General features: G+C 46.7%; 1 long non-coding RNA gene across 1 annotated transcript in view; it reads left to right on the top strand.

Annotated features, from left to right (window-relative positions):
- Window positions 1-1210: 1210 nt before the first annotated feature.
- The window catches only part of LOC143823590 (uncharacterized), a 30116-nt gene continuing 14647 nt past the window's right edge, over window positions 1211-16679 (top strand). The window contains exon 1 of the long non-coding RNA XR_013226514.1: window positions 1211-1294. This is a non-coding gene — a long non-coding RNA (uncharacterized LOC143823590). The remainder of the gene's footprint in view (window positions 1295-16679) is intronic.

Raw genomic sequence — 16679 nt, 5'->3', positions numbered from 1 at the left:
CCCAACAAATGTCCCAAACCTCTACCTGGCCATGTGATGTTCTCCAAGTTCACCCAACCCTTGCAGGGGTTTCTCTTTTATTTCTTCTTTGGTGTGCTGCCAGCAACTGGTTGTTTTAGGAATTACCCACCAAACTTTCCAGGTTCCCTTCTGTGTTACAATGCCCATGCTTTCCACTACGCAAAATCTGGATAACTACAAGAATGGCTTGTCACACCTGTGGACTCCCCAGGATATAGGAACTGGCAGCCTCCCTTCCCTGGAAGCATTTCAAATAGTATGTTCAAATGGTGGAAGTGTCATGAACCCCGATTCATGCCCCCTCCTCTGACTGCATTCTCCCAGACTCCTCCAGGCCGGGTGTAATAAAACCATAAATCCTTGGGTTGCTTCCTGTCCACCTTTGCATACCAAAGCTGCCCTCAGTGGGGCGTCCTTATCTATTCTGCTCTAAGTGACCTTGCTTGTCTTGCTGGAGTCTAAACAGAGAGTTTAGATCATCTGGCTCGCCTGGGAAAAAGGCTGCCCAACACTGTGTCAACTCCTAGGTGTCAGATCCGAGGTAAGGTGAGCTGGCCATTTCATGGACCCCTGGCCAGGTTGGCCATTAGCATTCCCAAACCTTTGCTAGCCCATACTAGAGTGGGGCTTTGGAGCAATTGACCGCCTTCCTCTGTGCTGTCTTCTCCTAGGACCAAGACATTTTTTCATAAACTAATCTAAACTTTGTAGCAATAAGGGATTTCTCCGCAGGACCCACAGCTGCTTCTCACAACAGCAGCCCCTCTTCCACCTTATCCTCGCAAAAACCACCTTATAAGGTAGATTAGGCTGACGGAATGTGATGGGTTCAAGGTGACTCACCGCGGAACAGGGATCCAAGCCCCTAATTCAGATCTCTAGCCACTGCACTGCACTGGCTCCTGTAGACCCATCCAGCACCCGGGCTGTAGCTCTGGAGAGTTTATGATCATGTGTTGCAGAAGCCTGGCAAGACAGACCCCACTTCCCTCCTGTGACACAGGACTGGCCTGACTTCCACAGCAACACACGTTGCGCAAGAGTCGCGGCCTGGCTTTACCGGTGCATGCCCGCAATCAGCAGGCCGTGCTGAGAGCAAAGGTAAATGAATAGCTCCGTGAGCATGCTCAGAAGCCAGCTTCAGGCGAGGTATAGGGATGATGAGTCCGTCGCCGAGAAAACAGCGGAGAGTAAGCTGTGGGAGCAGTAGAGTTCCCATGCCATTAGCAGGGCTCTTGTCGGAGAGGTTCATTGCTCTTCAGTGATGACAACCGTAAGTATCTCTGTTCCCTTTATAGTTATCACAAGCCTAAGGAGCTTAAGTGTGTTGGCAGCTGGCCTCTCACCCTGCTTCTCCCTCCCTCCCTCCCTCCCTCCCACTCCTCTCCCCTCCTTTCCAAGATCAGTTGTATTTCCCTGTGATCATTTTAAGCAAGGGGCTTTGGTACCATACATGAATTTATTCCTTCCATTATTTCCAGGAAATTGTTGGCACATATGCAAAAACAGAGAGAGAGGGAGAGGGAGAGAGGGAGGGAGGGAGAGATATTTACATTACAGAAAAAGAAGAGTTGCTCTTTTTTTTATCCACCCCTCCTTTTTCACTACCCAAAGGAGTCTCAAAACAGCTTACAAACACCTTTTCCTTCCTCTACAAACAACAGACTTCTGTGACTTCCTAGTCAGTGGGTGGGCCAGAGGGTGCAAAGCCCTCGAGTGGGAAGGAACAAAACACTGAAGCATCAAAATGGTGAGGATGAGAGCCTCAAGGCTGACTTCACTTGATCTCTGAGGCTTACAGGTTGGAAGGGGGGAATGACCAGGAAAAGGTATGGGAGCAAAGCAAAGTACAGGACAGGTGATCCTGGCTGCATGAGCTGGGGGTATCACTTGTTGGAGGGAAATGGCAGGAGTCTGCATTTCTAAAAAAAAAAATTGCTTTAAAACCCACACAGAGGAGATAAGTAGTGATATTAAATAAGTAAGTTGGCAGATTATCAAAATGGCGAGATGCCTGCCACCTGCTACTCCTTCTCTCCACACTTAAAAATCTTCCTGCCGCGTCTTCCCCTTCACACATGCTGCACAAACAGCAAATGAGAGCGACATGCTATTTCACTCACCGCTCCTCGGCCTGTCAATCAACAGAGCCAACCAATTGGTGGTTTGTTGGCCGCACCCCCCCCTCTTTTCTTACTTGAGACTTACATGTAGCGATGTGTATTCAGTTCTATGAAAACATTATTTAAATCCTCCACCAAAAAAAACCACAGCCAGCAAGCAGAGGGAACAGTGAGGGATGCAGATCCCCCCCAGTCATTTAAAATGGATGAACGGCTTCTGGCAAGCTCCCAGCCAACCCCCAATCAATCAGGGCAAATTAATCAAGGGTGGTTCACCCCCTCCCCCCCATCAACCTATCACACACACACCCTGCCTCCTTCGCTGAGCAGGAAATTGAGGTGGGAGGGTGCATTTCACCCTCTGCACGTTCCTTCTGCTGGTTGCCTGCTGGTTGTCTGCCAGTGGATCGTGCTTTTTAGGGTTGCGAATCCACTTTTTGGGATTCCCAAAGTTGCGCTTTAAAATGGAGGATGTAGCGAGCTGGCTGCTTTCCAGATGCTGGATGTAGGTGACGTCATGTGGAGGGGCTGGAATATGCCGCCTACATTCGGCAAACATTTTACTACATTTATCACATGCGGAAATGCCCTCAGTTCTTCAGTAAAGTATTACATGGTATAACCTGTTGTGTATGCAGTTCCCTTAAGGACCATAGCTTGAAATCTGAGCTGGGATCATGAAGCACTCAATCAGAAACTTGAGATCCCATCTGGGGATTATAAAAACAGCCAGTGGGGAACAAGGATTACTGCTGTCCTGTAACCAATTAAATGACAGAGTTAATGGCCAGTTAGAGGTCTCTGCTTAAGACCAATGAGGTTATTGGGTGGAGAGATCCTTTTGTTCTTGTAGGTGTATATAAGTTGGGGTTGTTGGTAGGTTTTTCTCAGTTCAGCTTTGGCTCTTGTAACATCCTGCTGAGATCACAATAAAGAGCTGATTGAATTCCCAGTGGCTCCTTTCAAACCCATGGATTTAAGACAACCTGTAACAGATCTCATTTGAAGTGTGGGATGGGAGGGATAAGAGTTATGGGGTGGTAGTGTCCTGAGAGAAAAATTAAAAAGAAAAATAAGATTTCATCTACCTACAGGAAGTTCTGACCACAGAAATCATGGAGATTCCTAGAGCACAATTTCTTGAGGTATCCTTGTCACTTCTTGGTAGCTCTAGGACTCTTAAAGAACTTTGTGGTGAGAATGTCCAGTGAGTAGACAAAGCCTTCTTTTTTCTTTTTTTAAAAATATGTTCTTAGTTTAATTTTTTTTTCTTAACTTACTCACCATTTGGCCCCAGTTTTTACTGACTGAACATTTGTGGTCAATAGTTAGATCAAAGCCGATTCAGGGATGACCATGAACCAACTAAAATAAGTAGTCATTGACAGACATGTATGGTGAAAACTTTCCTATAGAATCAATGGGGGTCGGGCATGACTGAACGGATAACATCATCATCATCTCTTGCCATAAGCAGGAAAATGGGGGTTGTGTATGTGGATTCAAAGAAACAGTGACCTTGGAGCTTGGATCCGGGATCGTGGACTAAGTCACAATTCAGAAGAACGCAGGATCACCTATGATTGGCCATTATCATGGATTTATCGGAGGCCTTAACTTAGGGCCTTAATCACAGGTCTTGATGGGAACCTCAAAATGTATAAAAGTTTGTTGTGTTTGCTGTTCAGTGTTCTGTTGTTGGTGTTGAACAAAACAGCTGGTTATTGGAAAGACTGTCTTCGAGTCATTACTGAACCCCCTTTTAATAGCGGGAACCACAGACAGGACTATAGCAGGATGCTGAATGTTGCTCTAGTTCAGGGGTAGTCAAACTGCGGCAGGGGCTCCTGGGAATTGTAGTCCATGGACATCTGGAGGGCCGCAGTTCATCTCTAAAAGCAAACTACAAGGTACAGAAAGGTGCAAATCACAGGTGTACAAATATAACATAAACCATCTGGAGCCCACAAATAATAAATGAAAATATTCCAACAATCTTTACAGTTAAGGTGGCAAGACCATATTAATAGAGCACCACAATTCCATGTACAATGAAAGTGACACAAGTTTCCAAGTGGAATATCTGACAATATTCATTATGTGTGTGTGTGTTTGTGCGTGCGTGCGTGTATGGCTAGTTCTAACAAAAAGAACAAACTCTTCACATTTAAATCAGCACAAAGCAGACATTTGCGAAGAAGTAAATATAGCAAACTGACACAAAAGAGTCCTCTGCCGATCATAGGATGAGAACACTTGTTATTTTTGGTGTGAGAATGGAAGTGCTACAGATAACAGGAGACTGTCCCCGCTTCCATCTGTGAAATGTTGGAGAGCACGATAGTAATGCCTCTTCTGAAGCATGTTTGGTAATTCAGAAATGTCCCTGAGCACAGAATTATCAGAAAATCTAGGCCAGGCCTTTACCGGGAGGAATTGGTTTACAAATGGAGGGAAATTATATTCACTCTGTTGTGGTACAATTTCCTGGCTGAAGAGCCCGCTGTAATGATGGGGAAAGACCTGAGAGCAGCAGAACTAAAAACAGACAGAATTAATAACAGAGCCTGGGACTTCGCCCCAAAATGAAGATATTAACAAGTTCATTATCTCTTCTCAAATTAGTCCCAAGGAAGTTCCTCATAATGCGCCAGCAAGAAAACAAACTGGCGAAGGGAAGCCATTTGTAGAAGAGCAATCAGAATATTTTGCCCTTTACTCGCAAAGGGCTTAGTGCACTCAGATACTAAAAGCGATACGCCCTTTATATGAAGGAAACAGGAGAGAGAAAGAGACAGAGAGGAAGAATATTACCTTGGCACTCATGACAAAATCCAATTTACCCAGTGCCTAGTGATAGCAGCCTTCAGTCCTCTGATAATTTGAAGGAGAGAAATATGGGAGGGAGAATGCATTCACAGTAATTCTCTAGGAATTTCCCCCAATCTCTATGGTAAAGACTATAGAGGTGGGGGAGGGATTTCCTAGAGTATCGCTCAGAAGTGATAACATGTCCATCAACTTCCAACTTGGAAGTGATGTCACATCCTTGGTGCCATTGTAGGGATTTTCCTAATCTCTATGGTAAAGAGATAGAGATGAGGAATTCCTTGAGTATGATCTAGAAGTGACATTACCCTGAAACTCCATCCTCTTCAGACACTACCCCCAAAATCTCCTGGCCTTTTACTGGCAGAGGGATGGTAACCCTATTAGAGTCGAATGAATTGCCATACCTAGGATTGTCAATCTCCAGGCGGTGGCTGGAGATCTCTTAGGATCTGCTCACCTGGAGGAAATGACCACTGTGGAGTATAGATTCTATAGAATTGTATCCTATTGAAGTCCTACTCAAAACCCACTCTACCCATGTTTCAATCCCAACATCTCCAGGTATTTCCCAACTTGGAGCTGGCAACCCTCCCTCTTCCTGTCTAGCCCATGGCTTCCAGTGGCCAATCCTCCTCATCCACATCGATATTCTGCTTTTCTCCCTGAGGGTGACCAGCTGTGGCTGACAATTACACACACAAACACCTAATCAAGAAATAAAGTGGAGGCATCCGATGGTCAAGCAAGTCTTCTTTCTCATTTGGCTAATCTCTGCCCAGCCCTAGGCTTGACTCTCCGGCTAAGAGCCAAAGACCAGAGTCCTTTAGAGCAGGGGTAGTCAACCTGTGGCCCTCCAGATGTCCATGGACTACAATTCCCAGGAGCCCCTGCCAGCATTCGCTGGCAGGGGCTCATGGGGATTGTAGTCCATGAACATCTGGAGGACCACAGGTTGACTACCCCTGCTTTAGAGCTTTCCCTTCAGTCCACACCCAAAGGCTCACGACCCTGGGCACAATTGCAGCTAGGTATGCCTGCCTCCAGGTGAGACCTTAGGATCCCCCAGAATTACAGCTCATTTCCAGGCAACAGAGATTGGTTCCCCTAGTGAAAAATGGCTGCTTAGAAGATGAGTTGCCTGGCATTATACTTCAAGTGAAGTCCCTGACCTCCTCAAACCCCACCCTCTGCAGGCTCCAGCCCCAAAGCCTCCAGATTTTTCAGACCTGGAGCTGGCAACTCCATTTAGAGCTTGTAGACCTGTGTGCAGAGAGGACAACAAACCCAGTGAGACTTTATTCAGCTGCTGCAAACCAACAAGATCTTCCCCAGTTCCTGACCTCCCTAGGATCATTTGCCAATGTTAATCCAATTAGTTCAGCCACAAAGTTCTTATCCCCCCCTTTCTCATCCCTCCCCCCCTGCTTTCTTTGTTGGCTGGCAATTTCTGTAGGACAAACCTGCCCTGGCCTATCTCGATGCACCTTCTTTTTTTGTAGGCGTTGTTTACTGCAATCATTTAGAAGCTTGACCAAAAGCCTTCCCTTCCGCGGCACCTTCATTAGCTACCTTCCAGACCCATAAAAGTTATACACCCACACACAAAATAAAAATAGGGGAAAGGACTGATGGCTTTTGCAATGGGTCAGGAGGCCAGCAAAGAGGCTGGAGCTGGGTCGCACAGTCACTCAATTTTGCACAGGTAACCCATGAAATTGGGAGTCACAGGAGGGGGCATTTTCCAGCACCTGCTATAAGCTCTGCGGCTGAAAGCCTTCTCCCGCAGAATGTCTCCTTCTGCCACCTCAGAAGGCAAGGCATTTATTATTATTATTATTATTATTATTATTATTATTATTATTATTATTATTATTATTATCATTATCATTATCATCATCATCATCATCATCATCATCATCATCATCACCATCACCATCACCATCACCATCACCATCACCATCACCATCACCATCATTATCATTATCATTATCATTATCATTATCATTATCATTATCATTATCATTATCATTATTATTATTATTATTATTATTATTATTATTCAATTTATTTCCCGCCACTCCCTACAGGCTCGTGGCGGGTAACAATATTCTTAAAATCCCCCATTAAAACCCCTGTTAAAAGACTATAAAAATATCCAACATGGTGGAAAATACCACTCTCCCCTACCCGAACAAGGGCATTGGGGGATGGAGGGTGATGATGACTACTTCAAACCCCCCAGGGGGCAATGTTCTTCCTTGCCAATCCCAGCCTCAACCATAGACCTGGCGGAAGAGCTCCGTTTTACAGGCCCTGCGGAATGTTGACAGCTCCCGCAGGGCCCGCAGCTCACCCGGGAGCTCATTCCACCAGGGGGCCAGGACAGAGAAAGCCCTGGCCCTGGTTGAGGCTAGGCGTGCTTCTCTGGGGCCGGGAACGATCAGTAGGTTTTCTCCCGCAGAGCGCAGAGCCCTGCGGGGCACATAGGGCGACAGGCGGTCCCTCAGGTATGTGGGTCCCAACCCCCGTAAAGCCTTAAAGGTTAAAACCAAAACCTTGAACCGGATCCAGACAGCAATTTGAGAGCCAGCTCAGCAGGGCAGTTAAGAGCAGCAGCCTCTAATCTGGAGAACTGGGCTTCATTCCCTGATCCTTTGCTACATGAGGCCTACTGGGTGATCTTGGGCCAGCCATGGTCCTCTCGCAGCTCTCTCAACCCGACTTACTTCACTGCGTGTCTGCTGTGGGGAGCGGAAGGGTAGGCAATTGTAAGCCCCTTGGAGACTCCATTGGGTACTAAAAAACAGGGTGATTATAAGCCCTTCTGAGACACATGAGGCCTTCTGGGTGATCTTGAGCCAGTCACAGTTTCCTCAGAGCTCTCTCGATGTCACCTACCTCACAGGAGGTCTCTTGTGGGGAGAGGAAGGGAAGGTGATTGTAAGCCCCTTTGAGAAACATGAAGCCTGCTGGGTGACCTTGGGCCAGTCACAGTTCTTTCAGAGCTCTCTTAGACCGACCGACCTCACAAGGTACCTGTGGTGGGGAGAGGAAGGGAAGGTGACTGTAAGCCACTTTGAGACACTTGAGGTCTGCCAGGTGCCCTTGGTCCAGTCACGGTTCTCTCTCAGACCCACCTTCCTCTGGACAGCCAGCAACACAGCATGGAGGCTGAGGTCTTCCCCTAATGTTGCCTCCTGGCCTTGGGATTCAGAGGCTTAGTGCCTCTGCATGGGGAGGTTCCCCTCAGCTACCATGGCTAGTGGCTATTGATAGACTTCCCCCTCATGAAACTAACTGAACTCTGTGGTGCAGAGATGAGCCATAATTCCAGGGAATCCCCAAGTCTCACTTGAAGCCTGGCAATACCTAAGGAGGAGAGAGATCCGGAAATGTCCCACCATGAATGCCTTCCTCATGGCTCTTCCTTGCCAAAATGTATAGGGAATTTCCATTCTACCATTACCCCTGCCAAATGGGTAAAAAAATAACCTCCAAGCAGGCGATTCTCTGGGAAAAGCAGAAAACATCCACTCTTCCTCATCCCAGCAGAACCTCTCCCATTGCACAAAGGAAGAAGTGTGTACCCAGGTCAGGTTCCTCAGCTCCTGGAAAGGCCTAGGGATGTCCCGTTTGGCTTTAAAATAGCTCTGAAAACCCAAACCGTTTCTGGTTCAAGTCCCACCCCCCTAGTATTTTTAAGCTGAACTGCAATTGTCCTCCTTATTTGGAAGATGAATTGCGGAACCCAAATCGATACAGCATTCAATTCGGGTTGATTCGGGTTCCCCGAAGGTCCCATGATGGACCACGGCTATGAAAACCGGTGAGTTTGGGACAGGCAGGACTGGCGAACGAGGCAAGGTGAGGGAGAGTGTTGTGCGTGCAGCTCCTCACATTTGTTCAAGAGCGAGGGAAGCCATTCTCTGCTCATAAAAGCTCTGGGCCTAGGAGCAGCCTGTGCAGAAGGCAATAAAGCTTGGAATAGACAGAAGCTAAAGTGCTTTTCAATAAAGCAAATGTTTTCGAGGCAGCCCAGCTGTTCGGAGAGGCTGTGACGGCGTTTCTAACTCCGAACGGGAGACAGGGAGCAGCGAAGGGAGCTGAGGCAAGGCCAGAATTGGGAGAGAACGGAAATCAAACCTAGTGCAAAGGGTGGGAGGTAGGCGGCAGCTCCCTGAAGGGCTGGTGCACAGCATGAGGGAGGTTTTCAGCTTGCTCTTTCCATGAATAATGGAGAGCCGGACTCGGGATTCTCTGGTGTGAATTATGCACACAATACAATTTGCTTTGCTAATAGTTTCTGCCATTTGGGTGCTAGAAACTCTTAAGAAATCATTACGACACACGAGACACTAGTTTCTCTCCCCCCCCCTTTTTTTTTTTTCACAGGCAATTTGTCAGAAAGAATTTTTTTTGACTACTCCACTGAACCATGTTGGAGAGGAGATTTAACTCCTGCATGCCTGGATGTCAGCTCCTTCGTCTCAGAGCTTCCAAAGGTCATTTGAGGGACAGGAGAAAGCATGGGAGAGGCAGGTCTTTAAGAATTATATATATATATATATATAATATATATTTAAGGATAATAGAAAAGAAACACAAAAGGAAACAAATTGCATATATCAAAAAATCATTATACACTACAAAGCATAGAACAGAGAATATTCCTAACCACTATCCCCTTCATTACAATCCTCAGACATTCTCTACAAAATGCAATAGTCCTTACTTCAAACATTTTAAGTTTCAGATTTCATAACTGATATATTTTACAACTATACAACTTTTTAATATCATCATTCCAGGTTACGTATTTCATCATTTCTACACACTTGCTGCAGCTTCCAATATACCCAAGTCCAAGAGTAAGTCTGTTACGTATCTCACAATTTTTTTAAAATATATTTTTGCTCCAAATCCACTTCCTTATACTTTCATATTCAAAACTTGTTCTCATTCTGCTTCTTTGTTGTAATAGGTTTATAGGCATTGCGATGCTATATATAGTTTTAAAACCAAGTTTGTATCCTGCTTACGTAATAAACGCTCCAATGAGCTGTTTCTCAAACAAGTTATTAATCTCACCAATAAAGCATAACCAGTAGTTCATCTGGTCCAGCATCCTCTCTCATTCAGTGGCCTACCAGTTCCTCTGGACAGCCAACAAGAGGGCACAGAGGCCGAGGCCTTCCCCTAATAAGAGCATTCAAAGAGCCTTGCTGGATCAGACCAGTGAGTGGTCCATCTAGTCCAGCATCCTGTCTCACACAGTGGCCAACCAGTTCCTCTGGAGGTCCAACAAGGGAATAGAGGTCTGAAGTTATCTCTCAGCTCTGAGATCCAGAGGTTTAGTGCCTCTGAATGTGGAGGTTTCCCTCAGATAAGGTCAATCCTAGAATCACAGAATCATAGAGTTGGAAGAGGCCATACAGGCCATCTAGTCCAACCCCCTGCTCTACGCAGGATCAGCCCTAAGCAGAATCCTGTACTGCCTATCAGCTTTACCGGATGCAAAAGTTGGCTGAGCATAATTACTGGCTGAATCCTTCCCATCCTATAACATATCATCATGAATCTTTGCAAGGCCTGCACATCCCCAGAACATTATGTCGCCTTTTAAAAGCTTCCCTTTTAATTGATAAAGTATCGAACGAGTAAATGTTAGCTTAGTGCAGTTGATCAACAGGCATGCCTCTGCAATTCAGAAGGTTTTTAGACGTAACAAAATTATATAAAACATAGGATTTTAAATCCAGCAGGAAAAAAGAAAAAAGATAAAACCAGCCCTCCGAGGAAACACCCCTACAATCTCTATAATTAAAAGCAATTAACGAATCATCAGCAAAGCTTAAAACGAAAATTACGAACAATTTCCAGTAAAATAGGAGGCTAGGGTTTCAATATAATCATCAACCCGAGTCTAGATGACTATCCCAAAATCTCAGGGCCATAGCTATATATTTGGTATCTGTCAGCGTGACGTCTCCATCGGTGGCCGGGAGAAGGCAGAGAAGATGGTAATCGCTAGAGTGATTTAGAAAAGACCCTGGGGCAGGGGAGGGGGTATGATTAGAGAGGCCCTCAACTTCACATAAAACCAGCAATTAAAAAAATGTTGGCTACTTTCTGGAGTTTGGGAATCACAGGGGCCAAAGCCTCGTTCGGACAGAATATTAAAAAGTCTTCCCAAAGAGGGTTGAATACAGCCAGGGCAAAATATAGTAGGAATAAGCTGTGACTGTAATATATACATGAAAATTCATGCACCGCTTTTTTAAGACAAGAGGGAAAATTTGGACAGGCAATGCATGGTGATTACGGGATGGGGGTGGGGGGAGGAGGCCAGATTGGTGGCTGAGCAAGCATTGATTCCCTGTATTTATAGCCATCCATTCTGATGAAAAGCCAGGCAAAAGAGTGCCACATCATAAACTTGCTTTTGCTAGGACATCGATCATCTTCACCCACAAGATGTCAGTTATTTAAAACTCAGAGAGAGAGAGAGAGAGAGAGAGAGAGAGAGAGAGAGAGAGAGAGAGAGAGAGAGAGAGAGAGCACAAAAACAGCCCTTTCTCCAATTTCAAAGGCAGTTCTCCACCTATAGTGGGAAACATCCATACCTTCCTTTATTGCCAAAAACTCCTCTGCCTGTGTGAAACTAACAGTGTCTATGACCTTATGGCAGGGATGCCAGTCCCCAGGTGGGAACTGGGGATCCCCTGGTTTTACAGCTCATCTCCAAGTGAGAGAGATCAGTTTCCCTGGAGAAAATGGCTGTTTTGGAAGGGAAACTCCATCGTTCTACTCCACTGAGGCCCCTCCCCATCCCAAATCCTGCCCACTCCCGGCACCACCCCAAAAGTCTCCAGGTATTTTCCAACCCAGAGCTGGCAACCCTACCAGGTGGCCCTGAGCTACTCCAGTGGACTTCAGTTCCAGTCTGACATTCCCACAAAGAAATCTAAGCTAAGACCCATGGACAGAGCAAACACACTTTGATCCATAAACCCAGAGCCACTGCGGAGCATGACTGGTGCCAGAGCCAACAATCCAGGCTGGATGACATGTGGCACTGGAAGGTCCATGTTTTAAGCTCCTAAATGCCCCCCCCCAGTCAGATGAGGACCAAAGCATGGGAGGGATGAGCTATGGGTTTCAAACCTGTCCCTGTGCTGTCAAGGCAAGCATAAGGCATTCTGCCTGTTTGCCCCTTGGAACTTATGCCTGCAAGTGGCCATTTCTGGTCAGGAACATGGCACAGACTTAACTTCTCTATCTGGGGCCATGCATGGCAGATACCTGGGAAAGTTATTTGGAGAGGAGCTATAGCTCAGTGGTAGAGCATCTGCTTGACATGCAGGATCAATCCCTGGCTTCTCTAGTTAAAAGGACCAAGCAGTGGGTAATCTCAAAGCTCAGACTAAAGAGTCTGAGTAGACAATATTGATCATGAAGTACCAATCAGGCAAATTCATGAGTTCAAACCACACCTGGGATCAAGTAAGGGACTCACTTCCTTGGGTTATCTATCTACCTACCCACCCACCTACCTACCTACTTACCTATCTAAAGAAGAAGAAGAGTTGGTTCTTATATGCCACTTTTCTCTATCTGAAGGAGTGTCAAGGTGGCTTACAGTCGCCTTCCCTTTCCTCTCCCCACAACAGACACCCTGTGGGGTGGGGGAGGCTGAGAGAGCCTTGATATTACTGCTCGGTCAGAACAGCTTTCTCAGTGCTGTCACCCAAGGTCACCCAGCTGGCTGCATGTGGGAGAGTGCAGAATCGAACCTGGCATGCCAGATTAGAAGTCCGCACTCCTAACCACTACACCAAGCTGGATCGATCCATCGATCCATCGATCGATTGGTCTGTCTGTCTGTCTGTCTGTCAGTCACCATCCATTCATCTAGCTACCTAGCTCAGACTTTCTCAACCAGGATTTTGTGAAACTCTGGGGTTTCTTGATGGCTCTGAAAGGGTTTCCCTAATGGGTGCGAGTCAATTAATTTTTGATATATGTTTAAAATTTGTTAAGCATTTATTGGGTGATGTGACCACATACGATCATGTCAACCTGCCTCCCCAATAGCTAGTGATGGGCCTGGAGGGGGTGGGAAGGGCTCTAGGTGGGTGTGTAACTTGCTCTACACTGGCCTATCCTTATCCTTGACCCGGAAACTACAGCTGGTGCAGAAGAAAGTTGCTAGGGTTCTCACTGATTCATCTTGGAGGACTTACATCCAGCTATTGCTGAGGCAGCTGCACTGGTTGCCAGTTTTGGCCCAGATCAAGTTCAAGGCCTTGGTTCTGACTTTTAAGGCCATTTGTGGCTTGGGCTCAGCCTGAGGGATCGCTTGTTTGTTCATTATTATTATTATTATTATTATTATTATTATTATTATTATTATTATTATTATTATTATTATTCGATTTATTGCCCACCACTCCCTTGCAGCTCGTGGCGGGTTACAACATTCTAAAACCCCCATAAAATCCATTAAAATCCATTAACGACAACTACAATCCAAAAATTATTAGTTAGCAAGCTAACATGGCAAGATCGGCTAGTCAACTTCTCCCTTGTGCCTCCCGCAGGGCTCTTTGCTCTGAGGGTACTAATCTGTTGATGGTCCCTGGCCCTAGAGATACGCCTAGACTCGACCCTGGCCAGGGCCTTTTTGGTCCTGGCCCCGACCTGGTGGAATGAGCTCCTGGGGGAGCTTAGGGCCCTGACAGAGCTGACAAAGTTCTTCAGGGCCTGCAAAATGGAGCTCTTCCGTCAGGTCTATGGTTTAGGACAGACTAATAAGAGTGATGGGCCCTCCTCAGGCTCCACTATACATTCTTTAGCGCACTCCTTGTTACATGACTGTGGGAGGTAGGAGGGACCTGGCCATCTTGGTAAATTGGGAGTTATACGGGTTAGGGGGTCTTATGGTGTTTTATGGAATTTATATTTTTATGTAACTAGCCTCGAGTCTTCAGAGGAAGGCAGGATATAAATTTTAATGATGATGATGATGGTGGTGGTGATGATGATGATGATGATGATATAAAGGTCTTCTTCCCAACCATGGGGGTTCTCGAAGCCTGAAGGATGTTTCAGGGATTTCTCAACAATAAATAAGTTTGACTAACACTGGTCTATCGATTTATTTATTTTAGACTAGGGGGCTCCCTAGCCGGCGGCCTGACACGTTGAAGGCACAAAGCGCCTCCCGACGCGTCAGGCTGCCGTCAAGGGAGCAACTGCGAGCCGCGCTCTTCGCGGCTCGCAGTTGCTCCCTTGTCGGCAGGGTGGGGATTGCTCCCTTGTCGGCAGGGCAAGGATTGGCCCGGCCGATGGTCTGTCCGGAGGAAGGGGCCAATCGGCACCCTTCCTCATCCCGGACAGAGCCCGCCCTAACTCCTCCCCCTAAGCCCTTACGGCTTTATTTAGTCGCCGCGGGCTGTGTTAAGACGTTTAGCCTACCATTCCCCAGTAGGCTCAAGGCGGCATTAGGACAAGATTAAAATACAGCAATTAAATATCCTACCAGTTTTAAAAACTAGCTTCCATTTTTAAAATCCAGTCAGCTCAATGGTGACAATCTATGGCCGCCTCTCCTTGCCTCAGCAACGGGGCCAGATGGAGCGTTTGGAGTGGTGCCTGTGGGTGGACTTTTGAGCAGGGAGGCCGGCCTCTCCTTGAGGTTCTCTGGATGAGGAAAACACACAAATTAAACATAAACATGTCACTGCAGGGAAATCGGTAGAGGCCAGAAAGCTGAAAACTTTGACAACTTTAGTCGCCAGATTTTCCCCCCCTTCCAACCCAACTGAAATCCATTCAGATGAGGCAGAAAACTCAGGCATATTCTTAGGTCGGAGACCTCCAGAGTGACACCCTTGTGCTCCATGGCACCCGCTGACACCTTTCCTAGCCCCAGCCAAGTGTTTTTAGGGAGTGGGCGGGGCCAGGTTGAGCCTTTGACCAGCAAGACTTCTGATTGACAATTGGGGCTTTGATGGGCAAGGCGTGTATATATATATATATATATATATATATATATATATATATATATATATATATATATATAATGTTATCTTGACAGCTATGGCTGCCGCAGAACAAGGATTTATACTGTTCCTGACGTTAAGTTGTGGTGATCATTTTATTGCTGGCTCCACCTCCTGCTGCAGCCCACCATGCCGCATCCGAATTCCAAAGGGGCCCACAGGGTCAAAAAGACTGGGACCCCATCTTAGATCCTCCCCACAGGTGCCACTTTTCTCCCTTACTGCTTTCCTACGCTAACCTCCCACTAGAAACCTGCCGGCTGGTCCCAAAAGCACCCCACGTCTGCTCTCCATCGTGCTATTCCCACAGCATTTTTCATAGTTCCATCCAGGAGGCTTCAGGCTCGGCTCCTCCTTTCGGATGGCGCCATCCCACCCTGCCCTCGAGGTCCCTCTTTTCCCGCCAACAGCTTGTTCCAGTGCAGCCCCCCTGAACATTTGCTTCGGGCTGCAAGACAGAACCACGGATTTCGTTTAAGTTGGGCGCATCAGCATCTGAAGCAGCCCTTCGAGCCCGAAACATCCAGCACCATGGTGCTGGGTGGGGAGAGGAGGTGTGGGCGCTGGCATGCTGGTTGGCACCCACACCTCCCCTCCCCCCCTGCACCGCGGCGCTGGGTGCTTTGGGAGCAAACGGCCGCTTTGCCCAACCCTAATTTCATTCCTGTGCTTCTTCTGCTCTAGCCGTGTGTTATCCAAGTTCTTTGCAAAGTGTGTGAAGTGCTCTCAAGACGAGAAGGGCCATCAAACCATATGAATTATTATTATTTATTTCCTTGACCTTCTAAATTTATTTTCGTATAAAAGTCGGTGAAGTCAGCATGGCTCGTTGGGTATGACAGCCGTCTCTGAGCTATTTATGTTAGCCAATTCCTTTGGGTGCCTCCAAACTGACTGCCTTATTAATCGTCTCAGCAATCTGCCAGGTACTCGAGTTTAACTTAAACTTGTAATTCCCTGGATCTGTGTCCTTTTCCCTGGCTTGGTGACTTCCACACCGTGATAATAACACTCTGTGGTTTCTTGGTTGTTGCTATGGCTACCCAGGCGAGGAGGCAGAGACGGGGCTCTTGCAGGACACGTTTCCCTGCGTTCTCCTTACCCAGGTGTTCTCAACCTTTTGGCCATGTAATGACCCTTCAAATATTCTTCAGGCTTTGAGTAACCCAGAAGTGTTGCCAACTGGCCACGCCTCCCTGCCATACTTCCGGAAGTCACATGTTTACAGTGTGCCTGGCATCACTAATAATATTAAATGCTTGTTAAAAGAAGAAGTTCGTTTCATCTCCAGACTATAGAGAGGAGTTCCCCTGGAGAAAATGGCTGCTTTGGACTCTCTGGCATTGGACACTGTCCTCTCCTGCTTGAGTATCTGAGCCCCATTGCTTGCAGTAGCTTTCCTCCAGCCATTTTCTACCAGTGGGGCTATGAGAAGAAATTCTGAGAGGGGGGAAATGGAAGGAGTCAATGGGGAAAGTGCAGCAAATTCCACTCTTCCTTCCCATTCCTTTTCCATTGCATGTGAATTCAAGAAGGTGACCACAGACTAGACAGGTGAGCAGAAAGCTACTCTGTCCTCTGGATTCCTCCCTAAGTAAGTTTAACTTTTTTAAAAATTATATTTTAAATAATTACCCCC

This window comes from Paroedura picta, chromosome 14 (assembly GCF_049243985.1).
Source record: "Paroedura picta isolate Pp20150507F chromosome 14, Ppicta_v3.0, whole genome shotgun sequence".
NCBI lineage: Eukaryota > Metazoa > Chordata > Lepidosauria > Squamata > Gekkonidae > Paroedura > Paroedura picta.
Note: the sequence above shows the minus strand (reverse complement) of the source record. Positions and strands in the feature narration are given on the sequence as shown.